Raw genomic sequence first — 17,100 nt, forward strand, 5'->3', positions numbered from 1 at the left:
CTAAACTCGTTGGTAAGTCTGCAGTGTACAGTAGGTAGAGCAATGGGCCGAGTACACTGCCTTGCGGTACACCAGCTTTGATTTTAAAATCAGCAGAGACGGAGCCATTACATCTTACAGCGAATTGCCTATTGTAAAGGTAAGATTCCATGAGTTTGTGGGTGTACTGTGGCAGTTTTTGCCGGATTTTGAACATCAGACCCTCCAGCCAAACTCTATCGAAAGCCTGGGCAACGTCGAGAAAGACAGCCGCACAGTATTCTTTTAGTTCGAATGCTGTTCGTATTTCGGATGTTATGCGATTGACTTGTTCAATTGTACCATGTTTTTCGCGGAAGCCGAACTGGTGTGAAGGGATTGTGTTCTCCGATGCCAGAAATGAGTTTAGTCGGATCTGCAGGACCTTTTCAAAAAGCTTCGAAAGACATGGCAGCAAACTAATTGGCCTATAGGATGATGGCTGGGTTTTGTCCTTTCCCACTTTAGGAATCATGATGATAGTGGACCTTTTCCATGTTCTTGGGAAGTAGCCAATTCTTATTATAGCGTTGAACAGTTTGCAGATGTATTGTATGGCAATGATAGGGAGTTCCAGGATCATTTTCGGTGTGATTAGGTCATGGCCAGGGGCTTTTTTTGGCTTTATGTGGTTTTTAATAACTGCAGTGATCTCGTCCGATTGGAGTTCCGAGTACTCACTATCCTTTAGTGTGCTCGAAGGGGGAAGTACAGATTAGTTTGATGTTGGATTTGGCTGGAAAACCATTTTAAGATGTGTGGCAAATACGGATGCCCTCTCTTCGTCACTGCGGGCCCATCCACCGGTTGGACTCCTTATCGGTGAAATTGTCTCTGCAGGAGCGCTTAAAGTTGGGTGGGCTTTCCACAGAGGATGTTTAGTGCTGGTTGGGCTGAGCTTTTCTATGTATTTTCTTTGAGCCCAGCTTTCCTCTTGTCTTAACGCCTTGGAGAGGTTGCGATTAGCATGCCTTAGGCGAAGTTTTGCTGCTGGTGAGCGAGTAATCTGCCATTCTCTTCTTAGACGTCGTTTTTCCGTTACTAATTGTTCTATCCGCCGGTTCGTAGGCCTGTCAACAGGTTTAGTGTAAGAAGAGGCAGGTGGAGTAGATACTTTTGCTGCAGCTGCCATCATAGACTCAAGTGCAGAGATGCACATATCAATGTCCTCTGCAGCATCCAGTTTCGGCGAACAGTCAATGTGGGCACTCATGTACATTTTAAATTTAAGCCAATTTGTTTTGTTGTTTGTAAGCCTATATGGGCGATCACGTACTTGAGGTCTTGTTAATAGTGTGAATAATACTGGAGAGTGATCGGAATTTAAATCTAGCAGTGTATCCGCAGTGATCCGATTACGTGGAATCCTCTTGGTTACTGCGAAATCAATCAAGTCAGGCACTTTCTGTGGATCTGTGGGCCAATAAGTAGGCCTACCCGGTGAGACGCAATCCATCTTATTGAGAGGGTTGACTATTGTGTTGTACAACTGCTTGCCTTTAGGATTTACCAGGCGAGATCCCCAGTGCGTATGTTTGGCGTTATAGTCCCCTGCTGCAATGAAGCGATCTCCGAGTGTGTTAAAGAAATCGGTAAATTCCTTTTCAGAGATTGAGAAGCGTGGTGGGCAGTACAGGGCAACCAATGTAGTGTTGCCGCAGCTGGTTTGAACGGTTATAGCAGTTGCTTGTAGGTGCTGTGTTTCAAATCTGTTGAGGAACGAGTGTTTTATACGGTTTTTGATTAGGATACCAGTCCCGCCATGAGCTTTTCTGTCTGGATGGTTTGTTGCATAGAAGGTATATTTTGGTATTTGAAAATTATTTTTTGATGTTAAATGTGTTTCCGAAATCAGCTAAACGTCGATTTCACTTGAGTCTAGGAATAGTTGCAGTTCATTTTTGTGCTTGGAGATGCCGTTAGCATTCCAAAGACATAGACGTAGGGAAGCCATTATTTATTCTCGATAAGCTTCTGGATAAGCAGGTTTTGATTCCGCATCAGTTCTTGCATACAGTTTTGCATGAACGTCATAAAAGTGGTCATGTTTTGATTGAGTGAGATCAATAGGGCTTCTAAGCCACTTGGAGTTTGCTGGCCAAGCTCTGGTGCGCTAGGTTGCGGATTCTGTAGATGGTGGAGTGACGAGGCTTTTGCGGGCTCCGTCTGTCCAGTTCGGAGCACACTAGCGAAGGATACACTAGGACTGTATGTAGCAGGCATGTTAGATGATCTAACAGCCTTGGCGAAGAATACCTCGGGTGTAGTTTTAGAGGCGTTGACGGTGATTTTTGGTCCAGCTGGGGGTTTGCGCCCGTTTAGGTGAGATTTAAGATCCTTGAAGACAGGACATCCTCTGTAGTTGGCCGTGTGGTTCCCTCCACAGTTACTGCATAATCTTAAAGCGACATTGTTTCTGTCCTTGGTGCAAATGCCATCTTTATGATGTTCGCCACAGCCAACACACACTGACCTGAGATTGCAGTTGTTAGAGGTGTGGTTGTATTCCTGGCAGTTTTTACACTGCGGTGGTTGGTGTCTCTTATGGGGCTCCTCTACGGTGATTCTTCTGTGCAATAGGAGCTGTAGGTTGTAGATTGTGTGCACTTCATTTGGCTTCGACCGCTTTGCATCTGGTTGGAGCTCGATTTTAAAGAGCGGCTGTGCGACTTTGTTCCTGTTGATGATGTTGACAACGGATTTGACCGCAAACCCTTTTTCGACCAACGCGTCTGCTATTTCTTGAGTAGGGACCGATGGCTCAATCCCCTTCAACACAACCTGGAGCCCTTTACTGCTTTTTAGTTGGTAGGTATAGAAGTTGATGTTAGCATTACGGAGGTACTTTTCAATGATGCGGAAATTGTCCTCAGTTTGGGTTTGACATTTAATTTCTTTAATGTTACCCCTATTGAGAGGGGTTACAACAAAGTTATTTGCCCCTACTGTTTCTACTAGCTTCGAAATCAGGGCGCTGCAGTTGGCTCCACGGATGTATAAGGGGGGTGGTCTAGCCGATTTAACTTTATCTACAGCGCCGGCTTGATCATCTTGCTGATCGGCAAGAATTTTAAAACGATTCCCGCTAAGGGGTGCCACTCGTTCATTTGGTTTGGTTATTTTCGGCGTGTTGCCACTTTTTTTCTTTTGCGGGCTTAGCTTCCGCTTAGTTATTTTAATATATCTATCCATTCCAGTTTGGACAGAAGTCGTTGGGTTTACTATTGTGGCTGACTCAGGGCGACTTGTCGTTGACGGCTTGAGGCAGGTCAATACTTCGGCAGACGCTGCAGTAGTTGCTGTCAACGAGCTGACGGTGCTGGTCGGTGCAATCGGTGACCCAGTTATCGTTATTGATGGAGAAGCACACTGCTCTCTCCACGGTAAGTTGCTTTTGATTGCTGAGTGGCTGGCACTTTCGGTGTTATTGCTTGCATTTAATCGACATCAACAATTTTTATCTTGTATAGATATTTATTCAAAGTACGCGACTTTAGTCGAAGTTAAAAGTCGAGATTGGCTTGAAACAAAAAGGGCAATCACAAAAATCTTTAACGATATGGGTAAACCCTTAGAAATCAAAGCAGAAATCAGCTTTCATTTGCATAGCACTTCAAAATTGGCTACAATCAGAAAACGTTAATATAAGTATAACAACGAGCAAAAATGGTGTTTCAGACGTGGAAAGATTCCATAGGACTGTAAACGAAAAGCTAAGAGTTATCTGCATTAGCAGAATCTAGTATAGAAGACAAACAAACTAAATTTGAAACTATCCTTTACACATATAACCATAAAACTAAACATCTAACGACAAACAGAACACCAGCGGATATCTTTATTTACGCAGGCACACCTCTTTATAATACACAAGCTAACAAAGCAAAACGAATTGATAAATTAAACGAAAATAGGTACGATTTTGAAATAAATACACAGTATAAACAAGCCCCTTTAGTTAGATCGAAAACGACAACACCATTTAAGAAAACAGGTGAAATTACCCAAGTTGACGACAAACATTATATTGAAACAAACCGAGGTAGACAAACAACACACTACAAATCGAAATTCAAAAAGAAAAAGAAAACTCATCAAAGTAAATATTCTAATTAATTTCAGAGATACCAACATTAGTATTTCTACTCTTATCAATGGTACACTCGACGCATAATCAAAGCATTGAAATTAATCCCATAAAGGCACCTAATGGATATCTTGTATTCAAAACAGGAACCATGGATTTACCCTCAGATTTCGAATATCATTATTTAACTGTAAATTTAACCAACATACAAACCACTTACAACAACTTGGTTGAGCAGTCAGAACCATATAAGAACATAGTCCACATTCAGTATTTAGTCGAAAAATTAAATCGCGAAATGAACGGCATAAAAATAATAAAAAGAAATAAGCGAGGACTTATTAACATAATAGGCACAGCACATAAATATCTTTTCGGCACTTTAGACCAATACGATAAAGAAGAACTTGAACAAAAAATTGATAATCTATCAGCAAATAGCGCCCAAAATAATGAACTTAATCATATCATTGAAGCAGTCAACAAAAATATAGAACTCCTAAATAATCTTACTATTCAACAGGATGCAGACAAAAAATTAAATATACTAATGTTCAACTTAGAGCATAGAGCAAAATACATAGAAGACATAGAGTTAGGAATGCAGTTGACAAGACTAGGAATATTTAATCCAAAACTTTTAAACCATCAAGAAATATTTAACATAAATACAGAAAAATTTTTAAACATAAATACATAAAAACATCTACTTGGTTAAAATCAGACACAAATGAAATATTAATAATTTCGCATATACCTAGACAAATATCTAAAACATCGCTATTTAAAATTATATCCTATCCAGATGATAATAATAACACTTTAACAGAAAACATTCAAGAAACTTACTATATTCAAAATAATAAAATTTATGCAAAATCAACCAAAAAGCAAGAAATAAATGAGTGTATAGTTGGCATTATTACACAAAAACCAGCAGAATGCAAATACACAAAGATGTTCAAAACCAATTCAATTAGTTATGTAGAACCCAATATTATCGTAACTTGGAACTTGCCCAAAACAAATTTAAAACAAAATTGTAACCAAAATAAAATATTCATAGAAGGAAATAATATAAAAAAAATATACGACTGTGCTATGCAGTTAAATAAAATATATCAATAGTAAATACATTACAAGATTATACCCAAAATATTTATGTAACCAACAATGTAACAAAACTAGAACCAATCTCTTATATCCAAGCTAAACAAATCATTTCCGAAAAAACTGCGTATAACAAAATATTTATCATCATAACTACCACAACATTTATATTTACACTAATAAGTTTAACCCTATATCTTATCTATAAATTTAAGTCAATATCAAAAAAAAAAATAATTATTACACAAATTAAGAATGAAACTTTTGTACAATCAAGTGACTCAGCTTTTGACAATCCCGTTTTACAAGAATTGTCCCCATCCCAAGAAATTTCACTTGCAACACAGCAAGAACTTCCAACTCTATACCCTGTATTTCCCGCCTGAACACAGGCTATTTTCTACGTGTTGGGGGAGTAATATATCCGCCACTCCATCCACTCACACCACTAAATTTCCCACTCCAATCACCCACATAACTTGATCCCCCCTTTAGTATAGAAAACAGCGGATGTTTACTGCAACCGAGACTAAACAAAAATCCTATAAACAAATGTCCCAAAAAAATCTTCCAAGAACGCTTAGTAAACAAAAATCAATAAGCCAATCAAAATCCAGATCCTTTGTCACCAGATCAAAAGCTCCCAATACTAATATCAAAAGCTTTTTAACCGAACTTTAATCATATCTGTATAAAAAATCATAAGTTAGTTCTTAAGACGCTTTGTTTCAATAAAGATCGTTTTTGAGTCTCACCAATCCACATTTTTTTTAATTAATGAAAGAATTGGATTTATAACTATATATATAAATCCTATTAATGCGAATGTGACGATAAGTAAAAAAAAATTGAATTGAAAATCGGAAGCACATAGAGTGTTGCTGATAGATCAAAAACAAAAAAGTTAAAGATTTTAAATGTGTATATAAGATTTAGAGCGAAGGCACATATAATTTTTCGAAAGCTTAGGTTTCACAAGAAGCATTAATGACAATTGTTCATCAAAAGGAACCTTCAGGTTATTGAGTCACTGATTTTTATGAATTTTGGGTCTACATATGTTGTATTATGGGCACTATTCTATATTTTCCTAATAAGTTATCGGCATAGCGAGTAGAGGTCCTAAACTTTACGAAACCCTCGTTCAACCCACGATCGAAACTAGTTAGTTTTTAATTTTCAATTATTTTTTTCAAAAGCAAAATTATGATTTTTAATCAGATAAACTTTTATTGCCAACAAAAATTAACATTTGAAAAACTCTCTCTCGTTTGATAACTTTGATGCGATCTTTGCATATTTGACAACTGGAAATGCACAAATGCTTTTCATTAATAAGGAAAGTTTATATACCCTTGCAAGTTTTTTGTTACTCTTTTCATATCTATAGCAATCAAGCCTAATGTTTGCACAAAGAACGGCTGACAATCTTAACATAGCAAATAGCGAAGTTATTGATCAAAGTCACTGTTTACCCATCGTTTCTATGGCAGCTATATGATAGAGTCACCCGATCTTGATTAAATTTGGCAGAGTCGCTTATAAGTGTAATAAGCTTACTAATTTCACGACAATAGCTCGGCAAATAACGAAGTTATTAAGAAAAGTCACTGTTCGTGAATTAGCCGTTTGTATGGGAGCTATATGATATAGTGGTCCGATCCGGCTGAATCCGAAATATACAACCCCTGCAGTATAGCGGACGTTGACGATACTATGCGCAGTACGTTCATGTGGCCCCTACGACACCAGGACAAAGACTGTTACGCGCGAGCCCAAGCAGATAACTGCCCACCTCCCACCCGACCGACCGAGGGGTGCAGCCGTATATCGCACGGCACGAATCGCGTGGACAAATACACAATAGAAAAAGCAGACAAACAAATAATACTATAGCTATCTATTAACTAAATGTGATAGGATAGATGTTTTAAGTATATTAGTAGAAAACTCTGAGCCGATTACCGGGAATAGAAGGTTGTAATCAGAGCAGAGGACCCTAAAAGGTTCATGTATGGCATAATTAGAAGAACAACGACTAAGGGCATCAAAATATCAAAGGATGTCTACTCCGTCTACATGGTACCGACAGATTAACCTGAGCTAATAACTCAGGCGAGTCGATATCACCAATTAGAGGCTTGTGGCTAAAAATAACACCAAGCAGTCAGTTAGGGAAGGAAGGTTAATCAAGAGAAGTCTACTAGAATATGAAGGCAAATTGACATTGCGATTCCAGCTTAAGCCACGAAGAGCAAATAGCAAGAACTGCTTTTGAACGGATTCAAGTCTAATCTGGTGCGACTCATATTGAGGTGACCAAATGCAAGATCCATACTCTAAAATAGGACGGACAAGCGAAGTATATACATTATATTTCCTATATGCTAATAAAGCTATGGGTGTTCTTGGGTTTGTAAAACGATGGTCAAAAGGATTTGAAGGATCTTAATATCTTAGTATCATAGATCGCAAACAACAATTGAGTGTTGTTTCTTTACGCTCTATGTCTGAAAATATATATTTTATATATTTATATTTAGGTAGTGCCTTGTACTCTTTTTTTTGCAGACAAAGCATACAAAATAAAACAAAATTAATACAAAGATTTGGCAAGTTAGAAAGGAAAAGTGAACACGCGACAGAAAAATTATAACACGATAACGAAAGAACATAAGATAAACAAAATAAATAAACTAAACTTAAAAGGAGTGACAGACATTGTTGCGTTGACAGTGCGGAGCTATCTACTTTTTTTGAGCTACTATAGAGTCCATCAGAGGACCACTCAATTCGGGTCTCTGGGCGATTTTCTGAAACTTGTTCTCTTGATATTTCTGATAAATGGAACGGAGTTTGGCCTGCGGAGCAGAACGTGCCAATTTGGCAATCAGTCGAGCAATTAGCCGCAAATATGCGGCCGTATAGCGTGAATAATGGACCAATGTGGGGGTCCAGTGTTCGTCATTTAGCCCCACTCTGGAATGATAATTGCCATTCAACAAATTGAGCGCCAAGAACAAAGATCCAGCGGCAATCTCAGAGAGCTTATAGCTAGCCATTCGTAATCGACCATGGATAATTCCACGAAACATAAGCGAAGAAACTCAACAAATTTGCTTTCATACTTAATGAAGTAATGGGTATACCATACACCAGCTGAAACAAATATTTCAAATTTCGAAAACCAAATGTATGTCTTTTAAATTGGTTTTACATGCGAAAACCAAATGTATGTCTTTTAAATTGGTTTTACATGCTACAAACTATGTGCTATCTCGCTCACTCTACAAACACATGAGCACTCTAGCGCCGCCACTAGCCAACGGCCAATTCTGGCCTTGTGGACCGCTAAGTAAAATACGTTCATTCTCATATTTTGCATTTTTCTAGTCCGATTTCAATAAAATTTGGTAGTTTGGTCGAAATATATAAGATTAATTGGTCTGCAGAATTTGGTTGCGATAGTCAAAAAACTACAGTAGGAAATCTGTTTTTTCTAAATTATGGAGGCGAAAGTGGGCGTGGCAAAATATGAAAATATATATACTCTCGCATACTAAGCCAGTATACGTAGTAAATTTGGTGACTTTGGCTTTGTTAGTTTTTGATAAAATCAGTTTTGTTTAATTTGCGGGGGCGGAAGTGGTCGTGGCAAAATTTTTAAATAGCCAATATCTGCGCGTCTATTAAGCTAGTTTACATACCAAATTTAATGTCGGTAGCTGTCATAGTTTTAAAGAAAATCAGTTTTATGTAAATTCCGGGGGCGGAAGGGGGCATGGCAAAAAATTTGAACAATTAGGTTCTGCGCGCTAAACGAGTATATAAACCAAACTTGATTTCTCTAGCTGTTATACTTTTAAAGAAATATAGTTTTATGTGATTCCTGGGGGCGTAAGGGGGCGTGGACAAAATTCTGATCAAGAATATATGTATATACTTTAAAGGGTCGGAGAAGCTTCCTTCTGCCTATTACATACTTTTTGGCGACTATTAAAGTCACCCTATGGGTGTATGGTATACAAAGCGACTGATTTCTTTTTAGTTTTAATTTTTGCTTAGCCGTTGTTGTTGAGTAATAAAATGGTCGCTCGCGACTGGATACTCAGTAAGCAAGTAAATAACTGAAAAAGTGAATTTAAATTTCGTCATTATTGATGACTTCGTATACGTTGGGCCTAGAAGCATTTTGAAGTTTTTGCCTTGGCAAAAGTTCTTCTCTTCTTCTCTGCCACAAAATTATCCTTACCTCTCAAATACTCTACTGTAAAGTCGTACTCTTCCGATTCTAGCCGCATGCGTGTTAGTTTTGAACTCGGGTTGACCATGGAGAATAAATATGTTAATGGTCTATGGTCTGTGCGCACTGTGAAATGTTTTCCATATATATATGGTCGAAAATACAGTGGTGGCGAAATTTTTTTATGAAACATCTATAGTAATTGCAAAATGCAACGAAACTTCTAGCACTATCTGCATCATGTGGGACTGGATAATTCTTAATGACATCTACCAAATTTTTAATCATATGTTGTTCAGAACAAACAATAACGATTTAATCATCCATATAGAGGAAAGCTTGGCTAGGCTCAAGCCCTGAGAATGCTATTGTCATCATTCTCTTCGGTGCCATTTTTAGACCGAAGGGTAATCCTGTGAAACGATATGAGTTATTGCTCGTTGAAAAAGACGTTATATCTCTTGATTTTTCTTCTAGTTTAATTTGATGAAAACCTGACATTAAGTCAAGGCAAGAAAAATATTTTGCTAAAAAAAATTTTTCTTCAATTTATGAATTACAGATTCTTTTCTTATATCTTTGGTATTTTGAACTATATCGTAGTTCGAAAGTTATTCAAATTTTATATTGTTAAAGCCTACTATTTGGCATTTATCTAGGGTATTTAAGAATCGGACAAAAGTATTTTGGGCTGTTGCAATAGTGTTTGCAACATAAACGCCCGGTTTAATTTCCTGATTCGGAATTAAAATGTTATCATCTGCTGAAGATAGTTCTATTTTGCGTACCACTTGGGATCTTGCTGGTAGAAGTGTTGAGTTATTCCCAGAATTGAATGTTATTGGAACATAAATTGTTTACTTTAATTTTCGTGGTCTAAGTATAAACCAATCTTCTGAATTGCTGTAATCTAATTTGCAATTAAAAGTTTTTATGAAATCTAATCCTATTATTCCATCGCATGGGATTGCGAAATCTGAATGAAGCAGATGAAATTCGTATGGAATATTATATTTATCCGTCTGCAATTCTATTGAGACTAGACCTTTGGAGTTTATTACTCCTTCTCCTATGCCTCGAATGTCTACAGAATGTCTACATCAGAATTTTCTTTTATTATTGAAATGTCTGTACCGGTATCAATTAAGAATGTTATTTTCTTATTTGTTTTAACATTCTTAATGACACGAAATTATTAAGACTCAGGTTAATAGAATAGACTTTATTTTTTAATTTTGAGCATTTGGAGGAGCTTGTCCGTTTCCCTGGTCGCTTTGGGTAATTCAGACATTTCTGTTGCTGTTACCATTCTGTTGTTTATTTGTGTTTTGTCTATTATTATTGTGTCCACCTCCACGGCCGCCTCTTCGGTAGCGTGAATAATTTCGGCCTCGTTGGGCTCTGTGGGCATCGTTATTGCTCCAATTCGAGCTGTTATTGTTCCAATTCGAGTTGTTTCTCTAGCTACCATTATTGTTATAGCGGCGTCTACCGCGGTCATTATGCTGGGCATAAAAAATGGTATTATTTTGGAAACTTTCTGTGGAGCCCGACTCTACTGAAAGAGTGATAAATCTAGTGATGGCTTCGTTAGCTGAATCAAAGGTTCCTGATTCTATTAATATCTGGACTCTTTGACTTTTGGTATGACTTACCATAGCATTTACTGCCACTTTGGTAGTGTATTTTATTGCTTGTTCAGTTGGAAGACCATCCGAAATATATGCGCCTTTAAGGGCGTCGGTCAATTCAGTAATATCCTTTATGTATGAAACACAGTTATTGGGGTGTCTTTGCAGATTTTTAATTTTTGCTGTTAAAAGATCCACTGATTCACCCTTGAAGATTGTTCATAGTTTTCGTATTACTTCATCAATCGTTGTTTCAGAACTTAGGGTATTACCCGCTTGAGCTTTTAATTTTGATTCTATGATTTCGATGGCTACTGCTTCGTGCGTTTGTTTTATGGTGTTAAGCACGCGAAGCGCTCCAAGGAAACCCGGTAGATTTTGAATATCACCATCGAAGTATGGTAGCAGCCTGGTGGCTGTGTTTATGAATTCTACCACTGTTTGTGTCATTTTGTTGTTTTCTTTTGGAACTGTTGGTTCGCTAAGTTTGTCTTCCAGTACTATTGAAGTTACCAAATCAGATGTTTGTTTATATTCAATATTGTGTCTGTTTAGCGCAGTTATTGCTTTTTGTTTGCAATCACTGTAGAACGCATTTGCGGCTGTTTTTTGCCATGTCTTTAGTTTGCTATAGTTTTCAGTTAATACTGCTCTAATAGCTTGAAGATTCTCGGTTATTAGTTTCGTGTGTTTGGTTACTGTCTCTTGGGATATTTCTATATTCTGCGAGAGGCACTTACAAGATTTAGTTGATTCTTGTGCGTGTATTCTAGCTTTTCCTATTATATCATTCCAAGTAACCATAGTTTGTTAAAAAAAAATCCACCTTTTGTTTTAATTCCCAGAGGAGTAGTCTCTATGGGTTGGTCGAATAGTTCGTGTACCCAGGTGGGTAGAATTCTATTTTTCAAAGCCAGATTTATAGCTACTAAGATTAATTTCTATTTCTATTTTGGATTCTTGAGAACCCATTTTACTTTTAAAAAAAAATTTGTCGTTTATACCTGTTTTTAATTTAACTAAATTTTTGAAAATGTTTATGGTTTTACTATTCTACATATATCTATTATTTCTACATCTGAGTCTGTTAAATCTATTGGTTCTGTACTCGATTCTGATATGTTTATCAGTGCGATTGAGTCCTTGAAAAGTTCGTGGACCCATCCGGGCACGTCTTTTCTTAAAGGAGTCTTAGCTAACAATCTACTATAAGCTACTTTTATGGATTTTTCCATAAGATCTATAATATTTTTTTTAAATTTGTAGTTGCGGGCTATCCAATACCTTATTTCCTTGTATTTGTGATTTGTTTCACCTGATTGTATCAGGAAATCAATGAAAGGTAAATATTTTTGTAGCTTTTTTGTTTCTATTTTATCCATATTCTACACTAACATGTTAGGCCTATTAATATGGATGTATTTATTTTCTTAAATCGAGTTTGTGCACATGTATTTTTAGACCTTATCTAGGTCATTAGCTTGGCTTATGGCTCTTTTAGTTACACATTTATTGTGTAATAGGTAGGCTTTATGTAAAACATATGTGCACATTATTACAACAATTATTAATAACAATATGTTCGTTAATCTCATGTCAGTATTTGATGATTCGATTACATTCGCAGTGGAGTCCACTGATTTTGTTTCTATTAACCCCATTGTTAAGAGATATATCATCAAATTTACTTATGGTATTATCGAACATAAGGAGTTTATTTTTAAATAATGTAAAAAAAAAAATTTATTTTTTTATAATTCTAATAATGACCTCACCGACTAATGGTCCTATATAAGACAATTTTAATTTAATAATATGACTATAACAAATACGGGAAAAAATAGGGAACAAAAGCCCATAAAGACAGCCCAAAACCTTTTGTTTAGAAATTACTTAAAAAAAATTCTTTTTATAAGCATTTCAAGCTTTGGTCTTATTTTCTTGAATACGAATATTATTTGAAATAAAAAAAAAAAAAATTGTTATGGATTCATGCATATTTAAGGATTTGTTGTTATTTAAAAAAATTTTTTTGAGAACAAAAGAAAAGAAAGAAAAAGTTTATCTCAACTGTGTCTTGCACAGCGAGCCAGAGACGTGGAAAAATTTTAGAGCATGTGGTTGGCTCACGATTCGAGTATACATGTAATTTGTTGTTTAGAAATTACTCTAAAAAAAAATTCTCCAACCACATTGTTAGTAATAGCCTAGCAGAAAGTTAGTAGTTAGTTAGTTGCACTTTCGTGCTTCAACTTGCTATTAAGCTTATAATTAGAATTATTAAATTAAATGCAAGTTAAGGCTTGCGCATTTCTGCATTTCAGCTTTTAGGATGTCAATACGCTCTATGCAGCGTTGTCGGTCTTCCTCCGTCTTCAGAGTGGCCAGTAAGTCTACTTCCAGCCTCTTCTGCTGTAGTAGCTTACGTACTTGGCCTCCTCTTTTGGTCTTCTTTGGCTTTGTAGATTTTGTGTTGCGGGCCCGGTACTCAGCTATTGTGAGTGGGCGCGGTCCATCATTGGGATACAGCTCTAATGCTTCTTCTAGCGTCGGTGCATCCCTTTGCTCGATAGGATTCCGCAAAGGGAATATCTTCACTGTTGTTCATTCGTATTTCTTGTTGGTTTTGTTTTCCTTTTATTTTTGATGTCGTTGTTGTTTTTGTATTATCGACTTGGAAAAAAAATTATTTCCTTTTTTTTTGTGTTTTATATCATAATTTGTTTGCTTTCTTGTTTTGCTGAATAATATTTACATAGTCAAATAGGAAACGATTTTTTTTTGTTGTTGGTTAGCAGCTTCAAGCTTCTCTCCAATGCAGAATAATTATAGCAAGTATTTTTATACTTGTATTTGTATATACACTAGGCGGCATAAATATTTTGACGAAGAAAAAGTTGCGCATTTTGTTGTTTAACTTTTAAATTTCTTTATAGAAAATGATTATTTAATTTTCCGTATTGTGTATGGTTAATACAAACTTAAAAATAGGAAAACAAAATTTTTTTGAAACAAACTTAACAAAATTATAATTCATTTAATATTTTAGAGTATGGCATAAGTATTTTGACAAGCTCTGTCATACTTAAAAAACATATTTTAGGATTAACAAAATTAATTTAACTAGCTTATATTTAGTAAAATGTATAACCTCCTTTAGCTTCAATTACTTTTTGGAGGCGTCGCGGCACAGAATCCACTAAATTTTGAAGGATTTCTGGAGATATCTCTTCCCATAAGGAAGAGAGCTCAGAAATCGTTTCTTCTCTGGTTTTGTTTAACGCTTCTGTTCTCTTGCGCTTCAAAAGAGACCAGACGTTTTCTATAATATTTAGATCTGGACTTTGGGGGGGCCAGTTTAGCGTTGGAACATCCAGATCCTTCAAAAAGTTGGTTATCATCTGGGCTTTATGGCATGGAGCGTTGTCCTGCTGGAGAATAAACGACTGCCCGATGAGCCGATCTCCGGAAGGAAAGGCATTTTCATTGAGGGTGGTCAGGTTTGGTTCGCTTATATGCAAATGCTAACCTTTTTAACTTGTTAACCTTCGAAATGAAAGACACGTCCTTGGCTACAAATGTTCCGAACTCTCCTTCTTTCAAGCGCCGTCTGACTGTCCTCTCGCTGATTGACTTATTGGCTGTCAAATTCAGCAAATCGGCTGCTTTTTGAGGCTTCAGCAATACGTTTTTTTTAAATTCCCGTAGTAGGACTCGGTCATCAGTCAGGGTAGTTTTCCGTTTTGCGCCTGTTCTTTTTAAATTTTTCAACGAGTTATAATTTTTGTCCTTGTTTATTTGGTATTGCACCGTTTGTCGAGACACCTGGTACTCTTTGGCAATGTCTACTATTTTTTTTCCGGCGTGAAACTTAGCCACCATTGCCGATCTAACCTCCAAACTTAATTCAGCCGTTTTACCTATAGTTTACAATATGCCTTTCTAAATTTTTATTTTTTCAGTATCTTAAATATTTATTAAATTTTAATTCATACGACTTTTGGTTCAAACGCGCTCAAAACTGAAATCACATGTGCAAAATGATTTCGTCAAAATACTTATGCCACGCAGAAATTTGATGTTCGCTTGCATTCTTATAAGCAGAAAGAGAATGCAAAAGCTAAAGAACTTAAAATTTGGCATGCACATAGCTGTAGATTCTTTGTTTTGACATTCATTTTCGCAACGTTATTTAACGGTAATACGCATAGGCAGCTTCAAGAGGCACAAAACGATTTCGTCAAAATTTTTATGCCGCCTAGTGTATATATATAATTCCATTAGAGAATATTTTCTCCTTGCAGAGTCCTGTCACGGTCGCCATGGATAATAAATTGAGTAGTCGAACACGTCAGTGTCGATTTGTGGTAATATTCCAATTGATTTTTATTCAGAAAAATTCTTTTGCTTAGCCTATGTTTACATATATATTCTTATGCTGCGACTTATGCGACAGCTACAAAAAAAATGGAGAGTGTCAGTACATATATACATACTGTTGGAGCGCATGCATCAAAGTGCTTGGTCAGCGGTCACACGCTGGCCTGGATCTAGCTCATGTTACGCTTGTGCATACAGTGCTTATGTGAATATATACATATATGTTCATGCTTAGTTGTATATTTATGTTTTTTTTTTTTATTCATTTATTAAGAAATAGAAATAGAAATATGTACAAGAAGAAAAAGAAAATTTGGAAAAAAAGGTTTGCGAGGGGAAGTAGCTCGTGTGGTACTGCCAGCGAGGGTATTGCTTCACACAAGCGTCCTTCCACCCGCTTCCTGTTCTCAGGTTCGACTCAGCTGCTCCACTCTGCGGAGCTCGGTCATGGCGATGGCCGCGAACTTGTTGAATGCCTCCCAGTTTTCCCTGCGACGAATAATCATTGGGACCAAGTTGGATACTGTAATTTGCTCCCCGAGTTCCGCCTCGAGGTGTTCTCGCTCGATGTAGAAGCGTCCGCATCTAAAGAGGACGTGTTCAGCCGTCTCGTCTTCTCCGTTGGCGCACCATGCGCACTCTGGGCTTGTTGCGTGTCTGAACCGGTGTAGGTAGCTACGGAAGCAGCCGTGGCCGCTCAGAAGTTGCGTCGAGAAGAAATTTACTTCTCCATGGGCCATGGCCAACCAGTCTTTTAGACTTGGGATTAGCCGATAAGTCCATCTGCCTTTTTGCGACACATCCCACAGAGATTGCCACCTTGCAATGCTTATTTCGCGCGCTTGTACCCGTAGCAATTCTTTATCGCTTGGCCTTAAGTTTGGCTCTTTTAGTGCCCAAAAGAGTCTCTTTGATTCATTGGCCAGGATTCCGACTGGGATTGCGCTTGCTAGTACCATGGCTGCGATACCTGAGATCGTACGGAAACCGCAGCAGACACTTAGTGCGCTGATTCTATATATTGAGTCCAATTCTCTGGCGTATGCTTTTGTGGACATTGCTTCTGCCCAAACAGGTGATTACCCCATGCCACAGCGTTTTACGACTCTGGCTTGGTCCTCTCGTGTTGGGCATTAATCGTGATAAGGCAGAGCAAGTTATTTTAGCCTTTTTGGCCGTTGCTGTGAGGTGATCTTTGAAATTTAGCCTTGTATCAATAAGTACCCCAATGTACTTTATTGCCTTTTTTGTATGCTTGCTGTCTCCACTTTTTTTCTACTGCTTATAAGAACAGCTTCTGTTTTATTTTCGGCCAGGAGAAGGCCCGTTGTAGCCAGCCATTGTTGCACTCGAGCGATCCCGTTCGAGCATATTGTCTCTGCTTCACTCAAGTTCTTTGCCACACATATTACGGCTACGTCATCAGCAAAACCTATAATTTCTACCCCAGCAGGTAATTCCAAGTTTAGGACGTCGTTATACATGGCATTCCAAAGCAAGGGTCCCAGAACCGAGCCCTGTGGGACGCCTCCAGTAATGTTATATGTTTTTTCTCCTTCAAGTGTGTCTGCGTAGAGGCTTCTATTGGAGAAGTAGCTACTTATTACCTTCCATAGATATTGTGGTATGCC

This window comes from Drosophila tropicalis, unplaced genomic scaffold (assembly GCF_018151085.1).
Source record: "Drosophila tropicalis isolate 14030-0801.00 unplaced genomic scaffold, ASM1815108v1 contig_715, whole genome shotgun sequence".
Classification (NCBI taxonomy): domain Eukaryota; kingdom Metazoa; phylum Arthropoda; class Insecta; order Diptera; family Drosophilidae; genus Drosophila; species Drosophila tropicalis.